At 36.0% G+C, this 26602-nt stretch overlaps 1 protein-coding gene across 1 annotated transcript in view; it reads left to right on the top strand.

Moving 5' to 3' along the window:
• Nucleotides 1-26602, top strand: part of TMEFF2 (transmembrane protein with EGF like and two follistatin like domains 2) — a 246881-nt gene that overhangs the window by 95901 nt on the left and 124378 nt on the right. The window lies entirely within an intron of this gene.

Raw genomic sequence — 26602 nt, 5'->3', positions numbered from 1 at the left:
AACTCCAGTCTAGCAAATGATACCTCAATTTTTATTATACGTATGTTACATTAAAAGAAAAATTGCTTTTTAATATATTTTTCTGTCATGTATAACACCTAGGTAATAAATTGCAGCAATATATGCTAACAGAGTAAAACTATTTCAAGGCAAGTGTCTTTAGAGGTTGCATACAGACCAAATACAATAGGAGATATAGTCCAGAGGAATAAAAGACATGTGAACTTAAGGTTGCTTGTCCTTTGCTAGGAGGTGTGTCCAATTCTGCATTAGCTTGGCACCTACCGCAATGTAGATGGATCATAAGGTTTGATCACTACTATGAACATTTTTTACAACCCAAACTTATAACCCATGAATACCACCTTATCTCTCAGCTAACAGTCCTTTCCCCTTTTGGGAGTGTTACCAAGGTGACACATACTACAGAGGATGTACTACTAAAAAGACAAGAATTGCAATAGGAATATTTCATGGGCAACCAGGTTGTAAGCAGTGTCCATAATCAGTAATTTGAAATAAATCTGCATAAACCTTGACTCAGGACAAAACCTTGTTAGAAAGTTGTTTGTTTTTTTCCAAAAGAAACCAGGATAAATTGCAGTATAATTGAAGTTACCTTTACTCGTGTATGATTTTTGAACAACAACAAAAAAACTCTAGATGTACTTTCATACAGCTTTCGTGAGGTCTCACTGATACTGCATAGCAATTATGAAGGCAAAAACAAACCAACACATAACTGAATGTACCAAAAACTTAAATGTTCTTAGTTATGGATAGATACCAATGAATTCTATAACCAATAACTTGTTAAATAATTCCTTTAATTTTCTGATATCATTGATGATTTATATTGGCCAAAGGTGCAGATTTAACCAAAATAATAATACATTTAATTTGTCATATGTTAACTCCTTTGATCTTTACATTGGCCTGTGGAATTTGATAGGGTTCGTTTTCCTAATGAGGGAACTGACACACAGGAAGATGAAACAATCTCTTAAAGATCACAGCAGCCATTTTCAATGGCTCTGCGGCACATTTGGGAAACGGATCCTGTCCATAGGAATAAATCCTTTGAAATGCAGAACTCTCTGGAGTGCTAACTGCATGATGAGTGAATGCTGTGAGATGATGGTAAAAGTCATCCCTTAAGAGCTCTGTGATCAGATTCATACATTTGCACCCTAGATTTCTCTGACCCAACTTTGTTTACTGAATCCTGAAATTAACCTTCTTAGTGTTTTTTTTCCTGCTTCCATGAGTTCACCTTCTCCCTACCTCTATAGATATGGATTTTCCCTTCATATACCTCTTTAATATGGTTATTAGATATAACTGCTCACAGTTCCAGAGTTGAGATGGAGATAGAGCCAAGCATACTGTTCGGAGGTCAGCATTCTCCCAGTTTACTTCTCATATGGCTGCCTGAGATGGGATTCCGCCTTGCCGTCTCTCTGAACAGACCTTTCAGCTGCTGTCAGTTTTATTTAAAGAACCCACAATGAGTGATGCCTGACTATGTGGTGCTGTTTTATGTGCAGAAAATCCTAGGGTGCACAAGGAACATATAGCCCTGATGCCTTGTTTATCTCCTTTTGGCCTCACAGAGTTGGTTTTCAGCTACAGGCTGCCTCTTTCTACCACTCCATCTCAATTTACTGAGGAACCGTGAGCTCAAGTAACTTATCCAAAGTCACACATGAGTGGCTTACCAGAATTCATACCCCAGAACTGTCATGGTTCCTAAATCCTTTATTATGAGCATTATACCATACCATCTTCCAGGTCTCAGTATTAACATCATGTAAATTTATTCTCCAGCATGATTCATTAAAATGAAAATGGACCATTTTCTCTGATTCTTCAAGCACTTCAGAAGAAGCATTACATCCTGAATACAGATTTCATTTCTGAGAAGCAGACAAGAAAAGAAGTTAAACCTTTACTTGTATCAGAGGCTGGCTCAACTTAAAAGGGCTTTTATTCCAGTTTTTGGTTTAAAATATTTAAAGGAAAACCAAGCAGTATTAAGGTGAAGCATAGCTACAATTGCATGTTTTAGCAGTAGGTAAAGCAAGGCAATTTAAAAGTGCCTGTAATTCAGTGGCAGAAAACTAATGAATCTCCTCCAGATTAAAAGTTAATGTAAAACTAAATAAAAAAATCAACTTGTGCTAGACACCCACTCATACATTTTAAAATAGTTTCTGTCATCATAAACTACATAGCATTGATTCCCTTTTTTGGTGGGATCTCAATTTCTGTTTAAATAGAGAATTAAAATGACAATAAAGTAACCACTTATAAATATATCCCAGTACAAAATAATACCACAAGAATTAAAAACTCAACATAAAAGTGTGTTTAAGATTACAGTCAAGAGGTAGAAAGGTGAAAATAAAAGTGGAGAAATTATAAATTGTGATTTTTCTTCTCTTTCAGTAAGAGTCCTACTCTGAATCCATTCTTTATATATATATCTATGTATATATAAAGAACATTCACTTTTCTTTCACATACAATTTCATTATTCTCAGCAAAAATCATTTACAATTATCTTCAGCAAAAATCATTTATTAAGCACCCACTATGTGCAAAGCATCAAATTTAACACTATTTGGGTAATAAATATCATCTCCTCTCTCAAGGAAGTTATAATCTGATTGTAGAACAGAGGATACATTTAATGATACAAGCATCATTGATGCAAGGAAGAGAATGCCAAATAAGTGGCACACACAGTAAATAAGATGAGAAATAAATAATGGTAGAGCAAAAAAAAAAAAAAAATGAGCCCGATCACAGCAGAGGCACAAGAGACAGTGAGGGACAGTGCAAAGAGCTTGACTACAGGATTCCAATGGACCTGACTGCAAATCCCATCTCTACCACTAGTAGTTGTATGCCTTTAAGCAGGACTTTTAACTTCTCTGATTCCACATGTATGAGTAGGCATGATAATACCTAGCCCATAGAGTCATTTTGAGTACTAAATTAGAAAGCGTATATAACTACCTACTCCAGGGTTTGTCTCTTAGTAGCAGCAAATCAGTGGTAACAATGGTTCTAGTGGTGATAGTATTAAGAGCAATTTTGAAACTCCTGGGACCAGAGCCTGGCATAGAAAAGGCCCTGAATGAAATTTAGTTCCCTTTTCTAAGCCCTCCCTTTACCTACAATACTATATAATTCTCTAATTGCTTGAGTTAGACCTGAATCAAAATAGATCGTAGAAGTTCAGAAATGGAGACAGACATTTCAGATGTGGATAAAGAATGAACAAAGTCAGGAAGCTGAAAATACAATTAGGGCATTCAAGAAAAAATATACTGGATTTTTTTTTTTTTTTGAAGTTTTTGCATATGGCTTTTGAAAGCTGGTACGCTATCTAAACACTACATGTGGTAACGACTACGTAGAGGATTTTTTTCCTACTGCTTTTTGATTTTGAAACAACATTTCTGTTAAAGCTCTCTAAAAATCCTGCTAGGGTAGACACGTTCCAAAATGCAGGAAACAACTGATAAAATACAATGTTCTGTCCAGCATTTTGATATCTTTTACTGTCTTCTATTTTTATTTCATTTAAAACATATTTTAAGGTTAAAAATAAACCATTACGCAAAGTGATAAAAAGCGTTTTTCAGGGATAACAGTTGGGAAAATGCACCAAAATAAATACCAGATGGAGTAATGATGACCCAGATCTGACTATTGAGGAAGGTCATTTGTCTATAGAAACCCAGTTAACATGCAAAGTAGTTTTAATAAAAACTCATTCTTGAGTAATGATAATTAGCAAACATACATATAGGAGAAAGTTTATCCTCACACATGGTACAAGGAACACAAATGCAATAACTTTATGATAAAAAATGATAAAAAATTATAAAAAGTGCTAAAATGTTAGCAAAGTTTCAGTGATGTTACTAAATTCATTTGTTTTTAGTAGCATTGGAATTTGGATGATTGTTTTGGAAAATCATAGGCGGAAGATGACAGAGAGGGTCATATTTAGCGTGCTAACTCTGACTTTCTGTTTAACTATAGTGGCTGCTGGGAGCACTGTGCTCTAAGAATTCTAAACCACATGGGGTCTTAGCAGGAAAGAGCACTAGACTTGAATCGAAACATCTGCCATGGGTAAGGGCACAGCAGTAAGAAGTAAAGATAAAAGATTTTCAAATTCTTTGATTAAAAAGACTCCACTCCTAAGCACATGTTTCAACACAAGAAAGAAATGATGTATTTATGAAGTTATTCATCACAGAATTAACATTATGTAATGGCCAAAAAAATAAAGGGCAACTTCAAAAGCAAGTAAAACGGGTTAATAAATTATGATGTCTCATCATTGATTTTTAATGTATTAAAAAGTATAGTTTTAAAGATCACATAGAAGACTTTAATACTTTCTCCATATAATATGCCCATAACTAGGACTCTTCTGCCACTGAAATCAGTTTTGTATCATCTCCCTCCCGCATGGCATTTTTCGTTATAGTTATGATGCCCTGATTCTTTTGAAAGGAAAGCCTGATATTTTATCACAATTAATTGTGTAGAAATTAAGTTTCAGGTATATGAATTTAACAAATTGTCATGTCATCAGGCCGATTGTTTAATCTTTCTTAAATTAGAATTAATATGACTAGAAAGAAATGACTTCCATCTTATGCCTCTTTATAGCGAAATTTGCTTATTAAACAAAACCTCAAACTACTTAAGAGCGAAACGTATTTTCATGCTTTGCATTTCTTGGCTCAGCATTAAAGCAGACAACGATTTTTGCAAAGAAATTTTTCAGAACAAGCTTCAAGACTAAATTACAAAATATACTGAATTTCCTACAGCTTTGTGGTAAACCAATAAGCTGTGTACCAAGGTGCTGCTAGAAAAACAAAGAGCATCACTTTACCCTTCCAGTTATTTAAATATGTTTTGGATAAGCCCTAGTATTGGGCTGAAAATACCTATCACAAGAAGTTCTTCTTTTCATTCTTCACTGTGTGTCATAACAAAAAATTCTGCTCTTACAACATTCCTAATTTTAAAAAATAGTATATTCAGGTAACACAAATAAAATTACAAAAGGTAGGGTTTTTTAAGATTTGCTTGTAAATATGACATCTGTTTGATCAAATACTTTGCAAAGCATTATGTGTAATGAAAAGCAGATGAGAATTTGGCAAACAAGTAAGCTTTGGAGTGTATAAGACATTGTCTAAATGAGCACAGGCTTTGGCTTTAGGTTCAGCAAAAAGATTATTTTATATAACTCAAGTCTTTATTGCTGTCAAAAAAGAAACCCATGGAGCAGCAAAACTGGTCATTTAAATTGATATGTATATAATCTGTGCAGTTGCTGTGTATCCAGATATACCAAATTGACTTACTTTCTCTACTTCAACACAGGGCTCACAAAAGTGTTCAAGAAATATGTGCTACATAAGTTCCTGAATTAACTTAAGTAACTGATATAATAAGTAACTGAGTTAACTGTAGAACATCTATGTGATGGTAAATGATTTTGTCATAATATGGTCTAGTTGATGTGAGTTAATAGCTCTATTTTATAAGTTGTTACTCTCTAGCATATGCAATTATTGTTTAGCCATTTGTAAAATTATCTTTGTTCCCCCAACCTCAACTCCATCACTACCATCATCATGGTTTTGTGTAAGGTAGAGGCCAGTTCTAAAAATAATGTTAAGATATGTGTTTCAGATTAAGGGAAGTTAATAAAGTAGACTTTATACTTACCATTGTATCTCAAGTTTACATATTTTTCTATCTTCCTAGGCAGTGTTTGTGCAATGTGATATACAAGTACCAAGTAATGAAAATGCTTTAGGTCTTTAAAAGTTAATAAACAAATGATGAACTTAGTTTTAGTAATCTGCTCAAAGCTTAGATGAAGAAATGACTGAGTTGTATAACATTTGGGAAGGAAGGGAAAATCATTTTAATCTTGATCTTTTATTTACTCGTATGTATATTAGCTAGGGCCTGTCCCCATAACAGCAAGACACAATAATACAGTAGCTCCAAGGATACAGAAGTTTACTTTGCTCTCACATTACAGTACATCCCTGCAGGACAGATGAATAGTTCTGCTCCACATGATCATTCAGAGACCCAGGTTTTTGCTAACTTGTTGATCTGCAGTCCTCTGAAGCAGGATCGGCAAACTTTTTCCATAAAGTGTCAGATGATAAATATTTTAGGCTTGGTGGGCCATATACGGTTTCTGCCACACATTTTGCCTATTTTTATTCTTTTAACAATGCTTTTAAAATGTAAATACCATTCATAGCTTACAGACCATACAAATAGGCCACAGGTCAGCTTTTGCCTATTGGCTATAGTTTGCTGACTTCTTCTTCAAGGGAATTTCCTGCATTTTAGAAGTTCAATCAATGCCACCTCGATGTGCCAGCTTTCAGGAGGAGGAAAACAACTGAAATAGAAGGCAAGCAATTTCCACTTAAGGAAGTGAAGCAGTAGTTATACATGTCACTTTCAGTCATATTCTGGTGCCAAGAACTTAGCCATATGGCCATCTAGGCATAAAATAGGCTGGCAAATGAAGTCTCTAAGCAGATTCCCACATACCCTGCTAAGATTCTATCACTATATGTGTCAGTTTGGTCCTCTGGGAAGTGGATGCCAAGACAAATTTAGGAGTGAAAAAGGTTTATTGGGGAAGTGAAAGATAAAATGCAGAGAAAGCAGAATTGGGTGGGGAAAGTCCACAAACTGTGATGCAGAGCTGATAGTTGTGAAAGTAGAGAGGAAGAGAAGCAGGATGGGCAGAGCAAACCTCCAACCAAGAGACAAACGTGGCAAAAAATAGGTCAACCCTATGTGCATCTCCAGAGTAAATATTGCACATTAGGGGAGTCTTATCTTGAGCAGGAATGGCCAGACCCTAGTATTTTGCTCAGTATTTTGCTGTGGCTGCAAAATAAGTAAGTCGCCTGGGCTTGAAAGCTGAGGTGAATCTTGAAGTCACTGACAGCTGGGGGCTCCCAACTAACTGCATATCTTGCAGCTAAATGGCAAGTTCTTTCTTGAAATCTGAGTTGGGTACCTCCATAGCTGCCTTATTGTGTAAAAAGGGAGAGTGGATTTAGGGAGCACTAGTAGTTGACACAGTATATGTTACTCATTAGTAGAAAGAAGAAAGAAGTATAGATTTAACCACTGGATGAAACCTGCTAAATCTATCAAGAAGGGGTAGTGTCTGCGGAAATACAAAGGATCATGAGACATTACCACAGCAACTATATGCCAATAAAATGGACAACCTGGAAGAAATGGACAAATTCTTAGAAAAGCACAACCTTCCGAGACTGAACCAAGAAGAAATAGACAATATAAACAGACCAATCACAAGCACCGAAATTGAAACTGTGATTAAAAATCTTCCAACAAACAAAAGCCCAGGACCAGATGGCTTCACAGGCAAATTCTATCAAACATTTAGAGAAGAGCTAACAGCTATCCTTCTCAAACTCTTCCAAAATATAGCACAGGGAGGAACACTCCCAAACTCATTCTACGAGGCCACCATCACTCTGATACCAAAACCAGACAAGGATGTCACAAAAAAAGAAAACTACAGGCCAATATCACTGATGAACATAGATGCAAAAATCTTCATCAAAATACTAGCAAATAGAATCCAGCAGCACATTGAAAGGATCATACACCATGAGGTATAACCTCACACAGGTCAGAATGGCCATCATCAAAAAATCTACAAACAATAAATGCTGGAGAGAGTGTGGAAAAAAGGGAAGCCTCTTGCACTGTTGGCGGGAATGTAAATTGATACAGCCACTATGGAGAGCAATATGGAGGTTCCTTCAAAAACTAAACATAGAACTACCATATGACCCAGAAATCCCACTACTGGGCATATACCCTGAGAAAACCCTAATTCAAAAAAAGTCATGCACCACAATGTTCACTGCAGCACTATTTATGGTAGCCAGGACATGGAAGCAACCTAAGTGTCCATTGACAGATGAATGGATAAAGAAGATGTGGCACATATATACAATGGAATATTACTGAGCCATAAAAAGAAATGAAATTGAGTTATTTGTAGTGAGGTGGATTGACCTAGAGTCTGTCATACAGCGTGAAGTAAGTCAGAAAGAGAAAAACAAATACCGTATGCTAACACATATATACGGAATCTAAAAAAAAAAAGGGTTCTGATGAACCTAGGGGCAGGACAGGAATAAAGATGCAGCCGTTGAGAATGGACTTGAGGACACGGGGAGGGGGAAGGGTAAGCTGGGTCGAAGTGAGAGAGTGGCACTGACATATATACATTACCAAATGTAAAATAGGTGGCTAGTGGGAAGCAGTGGCATAGCACAGGGAGATCAGCTTTGTGACCACCTAGAGGGGTGGGAGGGAGACGCAAGAGGGAGGGGCTATGCGGATATATGTATATGTATAGCTGATTCACTTTGTTATACAGCAGAAACTAACACAACAATGTAAAGCCATTATACTCCAATAAAGGTGTTAAAAAAAAAAAGAAGGGGTAGTATCATACCTCCTCTGAGTTTGAGCAACATTTATATTTTTTTTTCCTTTTTTCAGACCAAAATTCATGTAGTTGATAATAGGGTCTACTTTATTGTCAAATGTGTGATTTATTTTTTATTTATAATCTGGTAGTACATGGAATATAGTTTTCAGACCGTGTGATGAGAGAAGCTGTTTAATGTAGACTCTGAACTTTTTGCTGTTTATTTTCTGGAGCTCATACACTGGAACCAGATTCAGTTTAGGAAAAAACATTTAAATCCTATTTTGAAATACAACGTTTTGTTAAATCTCTTTCTTAGAAGAAACTGAAAAGTGTGCTTACGTGGGTGTACGTGAATGTAGCCAGACTTGGACACACAAGCCTAAATATCCATGATACCGTTCTGTATCCTCTCACACATCATTATGTAATTGACATTCCTCATTCTTGCTCTAATTATTGCCTGATCTAATGATCAAGAAGTAAAGGAAAGACATCTTTGCAAGGTTAATAAGCCATCCAGAAAATTAGATTGGCATGATCAAACCTTAATGATTATTATTTCTCATTATATTAGATCACCTGTAAAGTTTGAGGAAGAAAAAATAAATTGGCATCATTGAGCAATTATACTTGTAGTTTTCTACAGTAGATTTTACAGATGATCACCAGTTATGAATTCTTTTCATATCTAAAACCAGAGATTTTTTATAACTTATACTACCATTATTATAGTAATCAAAGCTCATTTATTTGATCATCATCATAATGGAGTACTTGAGTCATTTTCTCCTTTGCTAATTGACAGTTGGTCAGTTAAGAGGTGCTTTTTACAGAATCCTCCATAACTTGAAGGGTTTGAATTAGCTTCTAATAAATGCCTGAGAAGCTCCTCTACATTCTTAAGTGCATTTGCTAAAATTCCCAACTGCTAATTTCCACCTTCTGTTCAGGAAATGCCTTTGATCTGCCATCTAGCTGCCTTTCTTGCTTTTATCTATCTGTCTCAAGCATTGTAACCCTACTTATCAGCACAATGACACATTATCATTTAGATATCATTTTCTGAAGCCAGATTTCTTTGAAAAAGAAAACAAAATGCAAAGAGTGGGCAAAGGGTCAAACTGAAGCTCAGATTGGCCCATGTGGAGAATTGGGAGAGGTGGCCTGTGGTCAGAAGTCTCAGCCTTGAGCTATATCCTCACTCGCACCCTAATTACACACCTAGGTACTTCTGTGTAGACTTTTTGGCTCACTGGCTGCTCCCTGCTCACCCGTATGCTACATCACCATCTGTGGTGGGACTCCTCAGAACCCAGATTCCTCAATATCAACATCCAGTTACACAAAATTTGTTCCTTCAATTTCATTCTCCCCATCACTTCCTAATAAGGTGGTGGTCGTCGGGTAGAGAGAATAAACTGGACTAAATGAGTAAATGAACCTGCTGATTTTCGAATGAGACAACATGTGGTCTTAAAGTATTCACAAATGTTTAAAGATATTTTCTCACAATACAGGAATACTTCAGAAATATTGCAGGTTCGGTTCCAGATCACTGCAATAAAGCAAGTCACATGAATTATTTGGTTTTCCAGTGCATAAAAAGTTATGCAGTCTATTAAGTGTGCAATAGCATTAAGTGGAAAAAACAATGTACATACCTTAACTAAAAAATACTTTATTGCCTAAAATGCTAACCAACATCTGACAATGCAAAGTTGCTACAAACCTTCAATTTGTTTAAAAAAAATATGCAATATCTGTGAAGTGCAATAAAGAGAAGCACAGTAAAACAAGATATGCCTGTACTCTGATCTCCATGATGACAGGGACTTGATTTAGCTCACTGCTTTATCCCTATTACTACTAGATAGAATGTGTTCAGTACACACTACATATTAGTTTCTCAAATATAACAAAGCAATATGTATATTTTAATAAAGAAATGTTATAATATACCCATAAACATTAACTTTAAAAATTACCATTTTTTTTGTCTCTGCAAGATCTATTAAGTGTTTTTTATTCAACAGATATTTCCTAACTGCCATACCATGTGCCAATTAATATGTGGGTGCTAGGGCACAGAGCAAAATAAAAAACCAGCCATTGACCCAAAAAGTTCTTAGCCACAGAGAAACCATAGAGGTAGCTCCTTCCATCTTTCTTTCCTTCTTTCCTTCCTTCCTCATGTACAGAATACAAAGTCAAACTATAAAGGATAAAATGACATCCTCAATATCTCCCACGCTATTTGAATTAATTTGGAAAAGTTATCAGTTGAAATCTCCTTTTCACCAGCCGAGGTTAGCTTCCTCAATGTGTATTTTAGTGTTTAAAATAAATATTTTGCAATTAGGGTGAAATATGTTAGTGATGGCTGCAGAGACTGAAGGCTTCTATTTATTCAGATACCCATTTATCTCCAAAATATCAAGGTAATGGCAGATCCCCAGCTTATCACCACTTCTAGGTGTGAACACGGAATTAAATCTCTCTATGCCTTCAGTTTGCTTTAATCTCCCTCCTCAACCTGTTAGTACTAATGAGAGGTCTGCTGCTGTCAGTTGGGAAGATAATTCTTCAGTAGGAAATTTTTAGCCACCAAAAATCAAATCAATAATATACTGCTCAAGGCTCCTCCTATGTTGTCTTGGTTTACATTCACATGGCTAAGTTTATGTATGGAACAATTAGGTCCCCATGAAAAGGAAACATTTTTGCAAGGATATATGCTAAGTAGTATGTATATATTAGTGCTGTTTTCTAGGCACAATAACTAATCTCAGTGTATGAGGTAGGCATGCTAACCCAAACTATAAATATAATTGGTAGCCAGAGCTTTGGACAGAGGAACAAAAAATGTTCTTTAAAAGCACATTTACTCTATTATGCCTACTTCTGTTCATCTAATCTATGAGCTTCAAGCCACAGTAATACTGGTTCTTATCAGGATGTTCAGAGACTAAATTAGAAGACATTTATGTTTTGGGCACTTGAGAGGTTTTATTAATTAAGAATTCTGTTATGCTTATTTATAATCAAGGGACATTATACACAAAAGTGACACACATAGTCAAACCACACAGGCAGGTATCATGGTAAGATATTCTCTCCATTTCATTGGAAGATGAGAATGAGAGTCATGCCATCTCTTATTCTATATAAGTTGAAAGACTCTAAAACAAAACACTGGATTGGGAAGATCGATTTGTGAATACTATTATGTGCCATACCTGAATTATGCATCTTTCTAGAGAAGTGCTCTAAACGTTCCATGCTGAGGAAAATGTCCCATATCCACGCTGTCCAATACAGTAATCACTAGCCACATGTTGCTATGAATTTCTTGAAATGTAACTAGTGCGACTGAGAAACTGGATTTTAAAATTTTATTTAGTTTTAATTAATGTAAATTTAAATAGCTACAAGTAGCTACTGGCTACTATATTGGACCACACAGTTCTAAAGTATTTGATTTCTAATTTTTAAAAGACTTGTTTTTGGGGCTTCCCTGGTGGCGCAGTGGTTGAGAGTCTGCCTGCCGATGCAGGGGACACGGGTTCGTGCCCCAGTCTGGGAAGATCCCACATGCCGCGGAGCATCTAGGCCCGTGAGCCATGGCCGCTGAGCCTGCGCGTCCGGAGCCTGTGCTCCGCAACGGGAGAGGCCACAACAGTGAGAGGCCCGTGTACCGCAAAAAAAAAAGACTTGTTTTTTACAGTCGAAATGTAAAATAGAGCTTTCAGTAAAATATTAACCAAAAATATATAAAATAAATCTAGCTTCATCATCATATCAACAAATATTTATAGAATATTTAAAGATCACCCCACCAAAGTGGATTTTCTATGTTGCCATAAAATTCCTCCAAGAAGTTTAGAGACAAAACTCAGTACGTTTCCAGCCTTCCTGCCACATCTTCCTCAGCACATCAGGATTTTGGAATTAGCGGTTTAAAATGTTAAAACTAAATATAATCATTGCTTGGGCAAGTCAAACATTCTCAGAACTAGTAGCAGAAACTTAAGGCAGGTTGAGACTCAGGTTTTCATATGCCACATCAAGTGACATTAACTTCTCTACTGGCTTATTAGAAGAAAGATTTGATGTCTGGAAGCAAGACATGCGATTACTATAGGCTCCCCCTCTTTTCACCAGCCAACTATTTGATTTATTTGATGAGTGATCTCAGACAACCCTCTCAGGCACTGAACCATCAGAGAGTTATGTTGCCAGGAGATAAGAAACCTTCAGAGATACCTAAATCTTCTTTTACCACTGGGAGTTTTATCTTTTCTGGAATAAAGAACATTTTTATGTATGATGTTTCTATCTGGATAGCCATAGAAATATTCAGAAAAGATTTACAGCTTTAAATCAAATTCATACTGACAAGAACCTTAAAACTTCATGAAATTTACCAAGAATATGTGAGACAACGCCTTATTTTTATTTGTTTTTTTGTTTCCCAAAGATTGAAGGAGCGGCTAATGTATTATACATTTAGAAGTCCATTAATCTTTTGATTAGCATTTGTTTTCCTGTATTTTCCTTAGAGACAAACGAACAAATGAGGAATGTACTTAATTTGATCTCTGGAGTAATTATAGATATGTATATTGTATCATTTAACAGATGCACTAAACTAGTACGTTTTTTAACGTACATTTCTATGCACCAAGAATGCAACTGGCTTCTTAATTTTATTGAAGTTCTTGAACTGATTTTTATTTTTAATCTAATGTGTCTACCGATCATATATCGTCTTGGGTTTTTTTAGTAGAAGCTAAGTCCAAGTAATTTATCTTAAAAAATTTGAAATCCTTCCCAGTTACAGTAAAAGTGATGTGAAACCCGCTTTAAAAAACATATACTATGCGAGTGACACTCTTGGCTGTTCTATCCCACCCACAGATCTCTCTCACTATGCAGAGGTTTTCACTAAGGAGACTTCATTGTTTATAGTTTATTCACCTTGCCCTGTGACTCTGCCAGGTGTAGCTGACATATAATAGAAGCTGTCTTTAAAACACATCTTCCCATTTAGAAATTCTTCACCCGAATATTTTTTCCATTCCTTTGCACTAGCCCATATGTACACAAACAAATCACCGCCTCAGCCGTCTGACCCTCTCTTAAGAGTGAAGTTAAGGTACTTGTTTTCTTGAAATCCCTTTTTAGGCAAAGGAATGTAGTTAACAACCTTTCTCTGTGACCTGCTTGTCAAGCTGTGTGGGAGCAGAGGAGGAAGGAAACTGTTGTCATGAAAGACAGCCCATGTTTCTGAAGGAATTTAACAACCCAGGAAAAGTCATCTTCATTTTGATACCTGTATGTGTGTTGGTGGAAAGTATTTCTATATGGAGGTGGTTTTCTTAAAAATGAATATGATGCAGTAAAGAAAGTATGAGTCCCTACATACTACCTCCATATTTAGGAGTATTTTGAAAGAAATGGTGTTTAGTACGTTGTTTCACCACCCCCTATCTCTTCCATTTAAAAAATCTGTCGATACCAGTGCTTGTACAGCTGCATAATTCCATAAGAACGGTGCTTCAGAAACAACACAAAGAAAAAGCAATTGAGTTGCTTTTCCAATTAGTTGCTATATATCGATGTTTCACAAGACTTAGTATTTCTTTTCATTAACATTTTCTTTGAATCACACTACACATTTTTCAAGGGAAGAAACTTCTATTCATTTTATCTGATCTAAAAATACAAATATGCATGAAGAAATCTAAGTGGCATTGGGGGAAAATGAAAGCAACAGTACAGAATGTTGTGTAGGTATGAAATTGGCAGGAAGCAAAATGTGTTTTGAGATAGGAAAAAAATGTTTTTCCATTTGGGGATACCCCGAATCAGTCACAGTCCAACCTTCATGTCAAAGGACTTTAAGGCATTAAAAGCATGCATGTGAACATAGCTTTTAAAATACCAATAATTACCAGGAAATAGTTCCTGTATGCTCTGAAAAAGTATAATTAGGCCTATTTAAGGATACAAGAATTTAGTATATTCTTGCACTTTTTGATAGTTATTATCAATATTAGCTCTAGTGAAAGAGTAAGATTAAATTGTCTTAAATGTTTCAACAATTTTCTCTTGTCTTCTGCCCAGTGGCAGCATAACACCCCTCCAAACCTTATCTATTGCTGCTCTACTTTCCCATCTCAGGCCATACATTTCTGGCTTCCTACTGTCATTTTCAGACTACCATCAATGCAGTCTGGCACTGTCACTCAATAAACCACTTCTTATTCAAAACTCATGCTATTTGCTGATACCACCTTTTCCCCACACTTTTGGTATAACCTGCTGAACTTCCCATTACTGCCATTTTTCTCAATAATTTGGCACTTGGTTTATTTTCACATATTCTATTCCAGGGTAACCAGCAGTAGTTGGGTACTTGGGAGTTGCTGGTGAGTTCCATCAGCACAATGGAACAGATGGCATCCATGCCTCTTAACCTCATTCCCTGACATACTCTGGTTGTGCTAGGTTATGCAAGGTTATGTGGTAGTAACAAACATTCCCCTAAACTTAGTGGCTTCAATGAGTCAAGGTTCATTTCTTATTCTCACTCCATGTTCACCGCAGGTTGGCTGGGCGAGATACTATTTAGGGGCAGCTGGCTCTGCCCATTGCAGTCACTCAGGGACCCAGACAGAATGGACAGCTATCTTGAGCATTGACTTTCTACCTGCACCCAATCCATCAGTAAATATTGTCAATTCTCTCTCCAAATTATGTGCCACATCTGACTGCTATTTATTATCCCCCTGTGATAGCCTCCTTTTCTGGCTCCCTTTCCTGCCCATCCTAGGCACCCTTCAGTAGTAGGGAAGGTCTCCAACTAGCAATTAAATCCTCTAGCCTGAATTGACTCGTGTCACTTCCACTCAACAACTCATTAGCCAGAACTAGTTACATGGACTGTTCAACCACAGGGCATCCAAGATATGCAGTCTTGCCCTGTGCCTGGACATTTTAATGCACAACATTAATAACTATCAAGGGTGTATCTGATATTCCTTCTCAACATTGGCCTCATGGTTCCTCAGTCTCCTCAAATTCAGTTTAGCTGTCTAGAAATGTGGCCACACCTTGTTATTACCTAGAAGTACAACAATAGAAAGATCTGGAATTCTGAAACTCCCCTCTCTGACCACTACTTTCTGTCATTTCCCAAGCCCTGTGCGAAGAATAGATATAAAAGCAAATGAGACATACGAGTTGACCTTGAAAAATTCTCAGGACAATGGAAGAGTCAGGAAACCTCTACAATGTGAGACGTTCTGAGAATGGGCGGGTGTACAAACCAAGAGCCCAACACAGACCAGGGATGAAGGAAGAGGGTGAAAGATGAGGACGTCTTTCCTGAGTGGTGTGATACTACTGCTGAATCTTCAAGTTAAAATCAGAATTAGCCACAGACATGCCACTATAGACAGTGGAAACAGCATGTGTAAATGCCCAGCAAAGTGACAAGTAGCTATCAGCATAAAGAGCATGCCAGGGGTGCTAGAGATGAAGGTAGAGTGATAGGTTGGGGGCAAATCATGAAAGACTTTGAATACAATGATAAAGGCTGTGGATTTTTATCCTGAAGGTATAGGGAAACTTTGAACTAAACAGGGTTGTATCATTATCAAGATTTGTGTTTTTAAAGTATCATTCAAGTTTGCTTATTGACCAATATTTCATAGTCATTAGACATACTTCACTGACCAAATTAAATGAACAATAGCAAAGCTTTACAAAAATGTTTTTTTATTTTGTTATTAATTCCATAAATGAAACCCACAATGTTATAATAATACAAATGTTTTGATCTTTTAAAATGTTTCTTTCTTGGATTTATTACATTAATCCTTATGTTTTTACTTATTCATCAAATTAAATCATATTTTTATGCCTGAGAATTTTAGCATATATGTCCTTCAATATTATAATTTTTAAAACAAACATTAAACAGTAGTAATAAGCTACAGTCCCTGTTAAACCTAAATCTTTATGGTTTAGGCTCACCAGCAAATTTCCCCAAAACTTGAAGAATTTTTTTTTCCAAATCTGCAAAAACAAGGAAATTATTTTAGTTCCAATTATCATACAATTCAGGTGTAAGGCATGTAAAAATGAAAGGTCCATGAATCTTTTTTTTTTTTTTTTTTTTTTTTTTTTTGCGGTACGCGGGCCTCTCACTGTTGTGGCCTCTCCCGTTGCGGACGCGCAGGCTCAGCAGCCATGGCTCACGGTCCCAGCCGCTCCGCGGCATGTGGGATCTTCCCGGACCGGGGCACGAACCCGCGTCCCCTGCATCGGCAGGCGGACTCTCAACCACTGCGCTACCAGGGAAGCCCCGGTCCATGAATCTTGATGATACTATAAATGAAAGTGGTTTGAGTTTAAAAACTTAAAGTTTAGAAAATCAGTCTCATTATGAAATTCTAAATAGAGCATTGTTAATTTTTAAAAATTTATCTCTTTCCATTTATTTCTGGAAATCCCTGGCAATCTAATGGTGATAAAATCTTCTCTAAAATCCCATGCAATTTTTAAAAATCTAGATGTCTTTTCCACAATTATTCATTCCCTCCACTTTACAGTTTTAGACTGAGGTAATGGTTCTGTACAGATGTCATATTGATTAGCTTGAAGTCAATTTCTAACCTATTCCAGCACTCCAGCTTCCTTAGACCATTTTGTGGGTTTGGTTTGGTTTTGTATTTTCTTTTTTCCCACTTTGTGGAAGATGTTCATGTCTTCTTTCACATTTCAGATTGGATAATTCAGACCTTTTCATCTTTACTTTTTTTTTTTTTGCGGTACGTGGGCCTCTCACTGTTGTGGCCTCTCCCGTTGCGGAGCACAGGCTCCGGACGTGCAGGCTCAGCGGCCATGGCTCACGGGCCCAGCCGCTCCGCGGCATGTGGGATCTTCCCGGACCGGGGTACGAACCCGTGTCCCCTGCATCGGCAGGCGGACTCTCAACCACTGCGCCACCAGGGAAGACCTATCCTTACTTTTGACTGTATATGTTTTCATTGCTTTCTATTGTTTATGTTGCTTCGAAATAAAATAGTTGAAAGCACTTTTCCAGGAGCGGGGAGTGAAACTGAGCATAGTGGAGCCAGCCTTGAGTGGCTGCTAGTGGGGGCCGATTCCAAGATGGGGCATCACAAGAAAGGTTTTCAAGAGTGCTAGGGAATAGGTCATAAGTTACAGATTTTAAACCAGAGTTTGAGAGACAGCTGTAGACTGGAAAAAGGAATAACAAGAGTAGCCAAATTCCACCAACCAGAGCCAATAGGCAGAGGGAACTTGTAGAAATAAAACAGGGTCTCTCAATATAGAACAAGTAGGGGTGGAGAAAAGAGTGAGGCTATATCTAACCCAAGACTGAAACTAATCACAAACACTGAAGTCCAGCCCTGACATTCTTCCCATTATTTTGGCTACTGTGATTCCAAAAATTAGCGACTGGATCTTTAATAGCAAAAATAGGCTAGAGATATTATAGACAATTCAGAAAAATTATTGCTACAGCTACCAATTCTATGAAATGCCTTGACCTCTTAAAATTGACTTCATTATTACTGCTGCTCTTTTATTATGTTGGCCTATTTATAGCAATAAGTTATATATTTAAACAAGCCTTGACCTTTATAAGTTTTATTTTTAAGTCTCATTTAGACTTGGAAATTAGACTTAGATGAGTATGTTTTTCAGGCTTTACAGTGAAATCCAATGCCCATAACAGGCAAGTAGAAAAAGAAAATGTAAAGCTCTTATTTTATTCTTATCTTCATCAATAAGAACAAAATGATCACTTTAGTGCTTTTTTTGTTCCAAGACCCAGTGTACTAGAACAAACAGCCTAGAGCTCTTTGGGAAATTCCTGAAGTGACCTATCTGAGACTTCTCATCCACTTCTTACCTGCTCCTCCCTCAATCCTTTTAGCCCTTCCTATAAGAAACCAAATGACGATGTTTTGGTGCAAGACCTCTTCTACAAGTTTCTCAATATTTTTATTTCTCTATTTCATTATGTTGTTCTGTGATTCTTATTTCCCTGCTCCCTCAAAGACTCCTACTTCAGTATCACTATAAGGCCACTCACAAGGGCCAAAAATTCACGTTTGTGATGCCCAGGCTTGGACTTCCTTCAAAGAACTTTCTTACTTGGAATAAGATAATGAGTTTACTTCAACTTTAACACTTTCTTAGTGTTAACACCTTAGGGTGGCAGAGCAGTTTAGAGGGTGCAAAGCACTTTCACATGTCCTCCTGTTTAATCTTCACCACAGCCTGTGAGCAAGCAGGGCAGGCATCTCACTTTACAAATAAGAAATCTGGGGATCAAGAAAAGACTCTGGGCAACCCAAATCCAGCTCTCCTAGCATTACTCCTGAACTTTGCCTATCACGTAACTGCCTTTAGATTACTTCATGTCATTTTCAATTTTAAATGATATGATCAGATTTGCATTTTAATAAGATACATGGGACATATATTTAAGAGAGGCAAGTTTGCAAGTGCAGAGATCAGGTAGTTAGAAGTTTAGGCAAGTATGATGAAGATCTGAAATAGTACTGTGATGATGGAATGGGAAAATAGGAAAGAAACATGACATGTAAGTTGTTACCAGATTGCAAAGCCCCTCTACCAAAACAAACATTAAGTAGGTTAGAGTTGACTGTATTGCCAATTTAGTCTTCATTTGATGATTCAAATAAAACTTCTTATATCAGAAAATGCCTTGAAGTTATCAATATCAAAGGTCATGTACTAATGACATACAGAAGTGCAAGTTAATAAAGCTATATCTTTGTTATCAGAGATTTACTAATTAGAAGAATTAAACACAAAGTTGGAAAGCAACAAATTAGTGTTGAAAAGACTTAGAAAGACTTTGGTCTTTCTTCATTCACGTTCACTCCCTTATATTTCACATTCTCTTCCCATCACATGCTCTCAACTGATAACCATGCTTTTGAGTACAAATACAATACAGGCAATAAATGCAACCAAAAGAGATCTATTTCATCCTCCTCTTTCCAGTGTCACCTCCTTCCTACATCTGTACCCACATACTCTGCCACCCCTCCTCGAGCAGAAGACGTTTGTACCTCTAAGACCAACCACTGCACCTGTTTGTAAATCCATCCCTTCTCAAGGACATCGCTTCTGTGATTATCCCCTTTCTCTTCTGCATAAATTTGTTCTTTTATGCACCATTTCTCTCAGCATGACAATGATGCTTCGACTCTGTCCTTCCATAAAAAATCCCTTTCTTGACCGTACATCATTTTCCAACTAATGCCTCATTCTCTGTTTTCCTCATCACAAATCTGTGCAAAAGTATCAAGTACATTTACTGTTTCCACTTACTAACTCTTAGTCTTTTCTCAATATCCTCTACTTGGAATTTGGTACCCTCTATGCTTTACAGTAGCTCATTCAGCCCAAGTCAGTTTTCATCACTTACCAATAAAAAACACATTTCTTACCTTTTAGGCATTTAATATGGAAAAAATTTAATTATTTTTATGAATTTACATAAAATGATATAAATTAATTACACTGAGAATAATAAAATATTTTTGCATATAATTATCATATGATTGATACAATAAGAGTTTCATGAAGTCTTGGCATGGTAATGTTCTCGGATGAATTCTGCCATGCCTGATATCAAGCTGAATAAGCTTTTTTGTCCTTTCTTCTTTCCTTCCTTCCATCCTTCTCTCATTTCTTCTTTCTTTAATTCATTGTCTTTCTTCTTTTTTCTAATCAACTGAGTATCTTCAGTTCTAACTTAGATAGGACTGAGTGAAATCAGTCAGACTTAAATGATGACAATAGAATTTTGTTTCAACATAGTAACATTGTATTAATCTCTTAAATTTTTTAAGCTGTGCAGAAGATAAACTATATGTGATTTCTAAAGAATCTGTGTCAAGCTCTAGCAAACTACCTTAATTATGAAAAATTAAATTTTCTGTAATGATCTCTTCTTTTGAGTGTTTAATATAGAATCACATTTGCTCAGTCATGCGCTTGGTTGTTTTAAACCATTTTGTGTAAGTGTAATTTCAGCCTTCCTTTAGTTTTTTGGCATTTAAACCACTTAAAAATTATTAGTGGGTTTGTACTTCTTTTAATTAAAAAGAAGCAAAGATAATGAATTTCTTTCCCCAAACCTGAACACATCTTACTGCATATGGCACTGATACACATAAAAAATTAATCTGTGTTAGTTTTGTAAATAGCAGATCAAAATGCTACTTCTTTTTGTTTTAGCATTTCAATAATATGATGTAACAGTGTACTTGTTATTCACATGACAAATATCATCACATTTTAATATGAATAAAAAGAAAGTACTTATTCTTATTTTTCTTTAAAGTCATTGAGGTTTCTAGGAAAATGTTGGAAAATGTAAAAGAGAACATGACTGTAGCTCAAAAACAACAGCTTAGAATTGTCTGAGCTCTAGGAACTGTCAGCAGCTTCCATCATTTAAATTCAACTTACATGTGGGAGAGGCATGTGAGAGGTAAAACTGGCATACAAAAGGCAAAATAGACAAGTTGTACAAATTAAAAAATGGAATGGAGGGTTTTGATTTAAAATTTTCTTTCTATTCTTTAAGTGGAATTTTTCCTTCATCAGAGGATAAACTCAAAAGTTCAGCTTTTGGTGATAATGAGACAGTAATGTATGTAAGTTATTCAGAAAGAAAAATTGCTGTTTATAATTTTATAATCAAAGTAATTTTAGTTACAACAGATATAATGAATCCTTTATCTATGTAAATAAAGTGGAAAAAATTACATGCCTACCAAGGCATGATTACTTTGTCATCTTACCTATTTAAAAAACAAAAAACACTGACTACTGGATTGATATTGACTCTAAAATACAAAAAAGAAAAAACGCATTCTAAATTTTGAAAACATCAGATCAAGGTCTATATAAAATTTGTGTAAATTTATTTTTAAACTTTGCAATAATTTAAATGAGTGTAGAACCAGTCTCTATAAATCATATTTAAGCTTAGAAATCTCATTCTTTCTGTTGATGCAATCTGATTGTTTCGGGGACCACCTACTTTATTTCAGACTTGGTGCACAGGGAGGTTTCTATTTATGCATATTTTTTAACATCTTTATTGGAGTAAAACTGCGTTATAATGGTGTGTTAGTTTCTGCTGTATAACAAAGTGAATCAGCTATACATATACGTATATCTCCATTTCTCCTCCCTCTTGCGTCCCCCTCGCACCCTCCATATCCCACCCCTCTAGGTGGTCACAAAGCACAAAGCTGATCTCCCTGTGCTATGCGGCTGCTTCCCACTAGTTATCTGTTTTACATTTGGTAGTGGATATATGTCAATGCCACTCTCTCACTTCTTCCCAGCTTACTTCTCCCCCTCCCCATGTCCTCAAGTCCATTCTCTACATCTGCATCTTTATTCCTGTCCTGCCCCTAGGTTCTTCATAACCATTTTTTTTTTTTTTTAGATTCCATATCTATGTGTTAGAATACAGTATTTGTTTTTCTCTCTCTGACTTACTTCATGCTGTATGACACACTCTAGGCCCATCCCCCTCACTACAAATAATTTCATTTCTTTTTATGGCACAGTAATATTCCATTGTATATATGTGCCACATCTTCTTTATCCATTCATCTGTCGATGGACACTTAGGTTGCTTCCATGTCCTGGCTATTGTAAATAGAGCTGCAATGAACATTGTGGTACATGACTCTTTTTGAATTATGGTTTTCTCAGGATACATGCCCAGTAGTGGGATTGCTGGGTCATATGGTAGTTCTATTTGTAGTTTCTTAAAGAACCTCCATACTGTTCACCATAGTGGCTGCATAAATTTACATTCCCAGCAACAGTGCAGGAAGGTTCCCTTTTCTCCACACCCTCTCTAGCATTTATTGTTTGTAGATTTTTTGATGATGGCCATTCTGACCTGTGTGAGGTGATACCTCATTGTAGTTTTGATTTGCATTTCTCTAATGATTAGTGATATTGAGCATCCTTTCATGTGTTTGTTGGCAATCTGTATTTTTTCTTTGGAGAAATGTCTATTTAGGTCTTCTGCCCATTTTTAGACAGGGTTGTTTGTTTTTTTGATATTGAGCTGCATAACCTGCTTGTATATTTTGTAGATTAATCCTTTGTCAGTTGCTTCATTTGCAAATATTTTCTCCCATTCTGAGGGTTGTCTTTTCGTCTTGTTTATGGTTTCCTTTGCTGTGCAAAAGCTTTTAAGTTTCATTAGGTCCCATTTGTTTATTTTTGCTTTTATTGCCATTTCTCTAGGAGGAGGGTCAAAAAGGATCTTGCTGTGATTTATGTCATAGAGTGCTCTGTCTATGTTTTCCTCTAAGGGTTTTATAGTGTCTGGCCTTACATTTAGGTCTTTAATCCATTTTGAGTTTATTTTTGTGGGTGGTGTTAGGGAGTGCTCTAATTTTATTCTTTTACATGTAGCTGTCCAGTTTTCCCAGCACCACTTATTGAAGAGGCTGTCTTTCCTCCATTTTATATTCTTGTCTCCATTATCAAAGATAAGGTGACCATATGTGCATGGGTTTATCTCTGGGCTTCCTCTCCTGTTCCATTGATCTATATGTCTGTTTTTGTGCCAGTACCCTACTGTCTTGATTACTGTAGCTTTGTAGTATAGCCCAAAGTCAGGGAGCCTGATTCCTCCAGCTCCATTTTTCTTTCTCAAGATTGCTTTGGCTATTCGGGTCTTTTGTGTTTCCATACAAATTGTGACACTTTTTGTTCTAGTTCTGTGAAAAATGCCATTGGTAGTTTGATAGGGATTGCACTGAATCTGTAGATTGCTTTGGGTAGTAGAGTCATTTTCACAACATTGATTCTTCCAGTGCAAGCACATGGTATATCTCTCCATCTGCTTGTATCATCTTTAATTTCTTTCATCAGTGTCTTACAGTTTTCTGCATACAGGTCTTTTGTCTCCTTAGGTAGGTTTATTCCTAGGTATTTTATTCTTTTTGTTGCAATGGTAAATGGGAGTGTTTCCTTAATTTCTCTTTCATATTGTTCATCATTAGTGTATAGGAATACAAGGGATTTCTGTGCGTTAATTTTGTATCCTGCTACTTTACCAAATTCATTGATTAGCTCTAGTAGTTTTCTGGTAGCATCTTTAGGATTCTCTATATATAGTATCATGTCATCTGCAAACAGTGACAGTTTTAGTTCTTCTTTTCTGATTTGGATTCCTTTTATTTCTTTTTCATCTCTGATTGCTGTGGCTAAAACTTCCAAAACTATGTTGAGTAATAGTGGTGAGAGTGGGCAACCTTATCTTGTTCTGATCTTGGTGGAAATGGTCTCAGTTTTTCACCATTGAGAATGATGTTGGCTGTGGGTTTGTCACATATGGCCTTTATTATGTTGAGGTAAGTTCCCTCTATGCCTACTTTCTGGAGAGTTTTTATCATAAATGGGTGTTGGATTTTGTCAAAAGCTTTTTCTGCATCTATTGAGATGATCATGTGGTTTTTCTCCTTCAATTTGTTAAGATGGTGCATCACATTGATTGATTTGCATGTATTGAAGAATCCTTGCATTCCTGGGATAAGCCCCACTTGATCATGGTGTATGATCCTTTCAGTGTGCTGTTGGATTCTATTTGCTAGTATTTTGTTGAGGATTTTTGCATCTATGTTCATCAGTGATATTGGCCTATAGTTTTTTTTGTGTGTGACATCTTTGTCTGGTTTTGGTATCATGGTGATGGTGGCCTTGTAGAATGAGTTTGGGAGTGTTCCTCCCTCTGCTATATTTTGGAAAAGTTTGAGAAGGATAGGTGTTAGCTCTTCTCTAAATGATTGATAGAATTCGCCTATGAAGCCATCTGGTCCTGGGCTTATATTTATGCATATTTATACTGTGTTTTTTGTGGGTTTTTTAATTGAAGTATAGATGATTTACAATGTTTCAGGTGTACAGCAAAGTGATTCTGTTATATATATATTGTTTTTCCGATTCTTTTCAAGTATACGTTATTACAAGACATTGAATATAGTTTCCTGTGCTATACAATAGGTCCTTGTTGTTTATCTACTTTATATATAGTAGTGTGTATCTCTTAGTCCCAAATTTCTAGCTTACCCCTCCCCACCTCCCCCGTTAATAACCATTAGTTTGTTTTCTATGTCTATGAGTCTATTTCTATTTTCTCCACACCCTCTCCAGCATTTTTTATTTGTAGACTTTTTGATGATGACCATTCTGACCTGTGTGCAGTGAAACCTCTTTGTAGTTTTTATTGGCATTTCTCTAAGAATCAGCGATGTTGAGTATCTTTACATTTGCCTGTTGGCCATCTGTATGTCTTCTTTGGAGAAATGTCTATGTAGGTCTTCTGCCCATTTTTTGATTGGGTTGTCTGTTTTTGATATTGAACTGTATAATTTGTTGTATATTTTGGAAATTAAACCCTTGTCAGTTACATTCTTTGCAAATATTTTCTCTCATTCTGTAGGTTGCTTTTTTGTTTTGTTTATGGCTTCCTTTGCTGCATATACTATGTTTAATGTGTATACTATGCCTAATTTAAACGGGACAACTTATGTATCTGTCAAAGTGATGTGCTACAGCTACATGGAGAATAAAATGGGAACCGTGAATAGACTGGGAAAGATAGTGCTATGTTGGGAAAAAATGAAAATATAATAGAATAAACATGGCTTAACTATTGCAGAATATATGCTAATATAGAAAAGAAATAGAAATTCAAAGGGAGATCTGGAGACAACTAAAAGCAGATCTAGGGTTGTATAGTAATGCTACCAAAATATGAAGTGTGGAAAATGATGTGAAAACATTTCCTTAGAACTCATTAATAACATTAATTCATGTCTTATTAGCCATCTTTCACTAGGTAAAGCTATAGTTACAAACGACCTCAAAGGCTTACAGCATCAGTAAGTGACATAATTCTTGCTCCCATGGCTGTGGTCAACTATGGCCCTGCTCTATATATCTTCTCATTCTGGGATTGGTTGAAGAAATAGCTCCTATTCTGGATGTGTCTTCTTTTATGCAAAGGGAACAAGCAAGAAAGTAGAAATCTACATGTTGGCTTTTATATATCTTCTCACTTCCACTGACATTTCAATGGCAAAAACAAGTCATAAGCCTATCAGTGATATCATGGAACTTCAAGTCATATGGCTATGGAGAGGAACATATAATCCTTTTATTGGGAAAATAATTCAATCTACTATAAGTGTCATATGCCAACAGTGTCTCCCATGGAGAATGTGAGACTATACATAAGTCTTGAAAAGTTAGAGCAAATACAGGTCAGCAGCTAAATAATTATTTAATGATGACAGGAAGGAGTCTCCATTAGCACTGACATCTCTGGCTTTTTTCCTTTGAAATTAGAGTAGGGTGTATGTTTAAAGTAAAACTAATTTTTAAAAGGAACACGAGTTTTATAGAACAGGTAGAAGTATGATATATGACAATAAGAATGCAAAGGGTGGACTATGGTAATTAAAAATATAGTATTTTAATAAAGTTTTTAAATTGTTCATGAAGTAATAGATTAGGATAATTTGAAGTTGTATATTATAATCCTTAAAGTAGCCATCAAAATAATAACCCCAAAAAATAACAAAATAATTATTAGAAGAGATAAGACAAAATAAATACCATAGAATATTTGATTTTCCTAAAAAAATGGCAGAAAAGGAAACAGGAAAACAAAAAGATTAGCTAAATATGAATTAGACACCAAGTTGGTAGACTTAAAAAAAAACATATCAATAATTACATTAAAGTAAATGGATTAAATACCCTGATTAAATGTAGACATATTCAGACTAGATAAAAAAGCAAAATCCAACTATATATTGCTTACAAGGAACACTCTTTAAACATAATTTAATGAACAGGTTGAAAGTAAAAAGATAGAAACAATAAGCAAAAGAAAGCTGGTGTGGTTATCTGAATATC

This window comes from Orcinus orca, chromosome 7, assembly GCF_937001465.1.
Source record: "Orcinus orca chromosome 7, mOrcOrc1.1, whole genome shotgun sequence".
In the NCBI taxonomy this organism is placed as follows: domain Eukaryota; kingdom Metazoa; phylum Chordata; class Mammalia; order Artiodactyla; family Delphinidae; genus Orcinus; species Orcinus orca.
The sequence above is the reverse complement of the archived record's forward strand: the minus strand, read 5'-3'. Positions and strand labels throughout refer to the sequence as shown.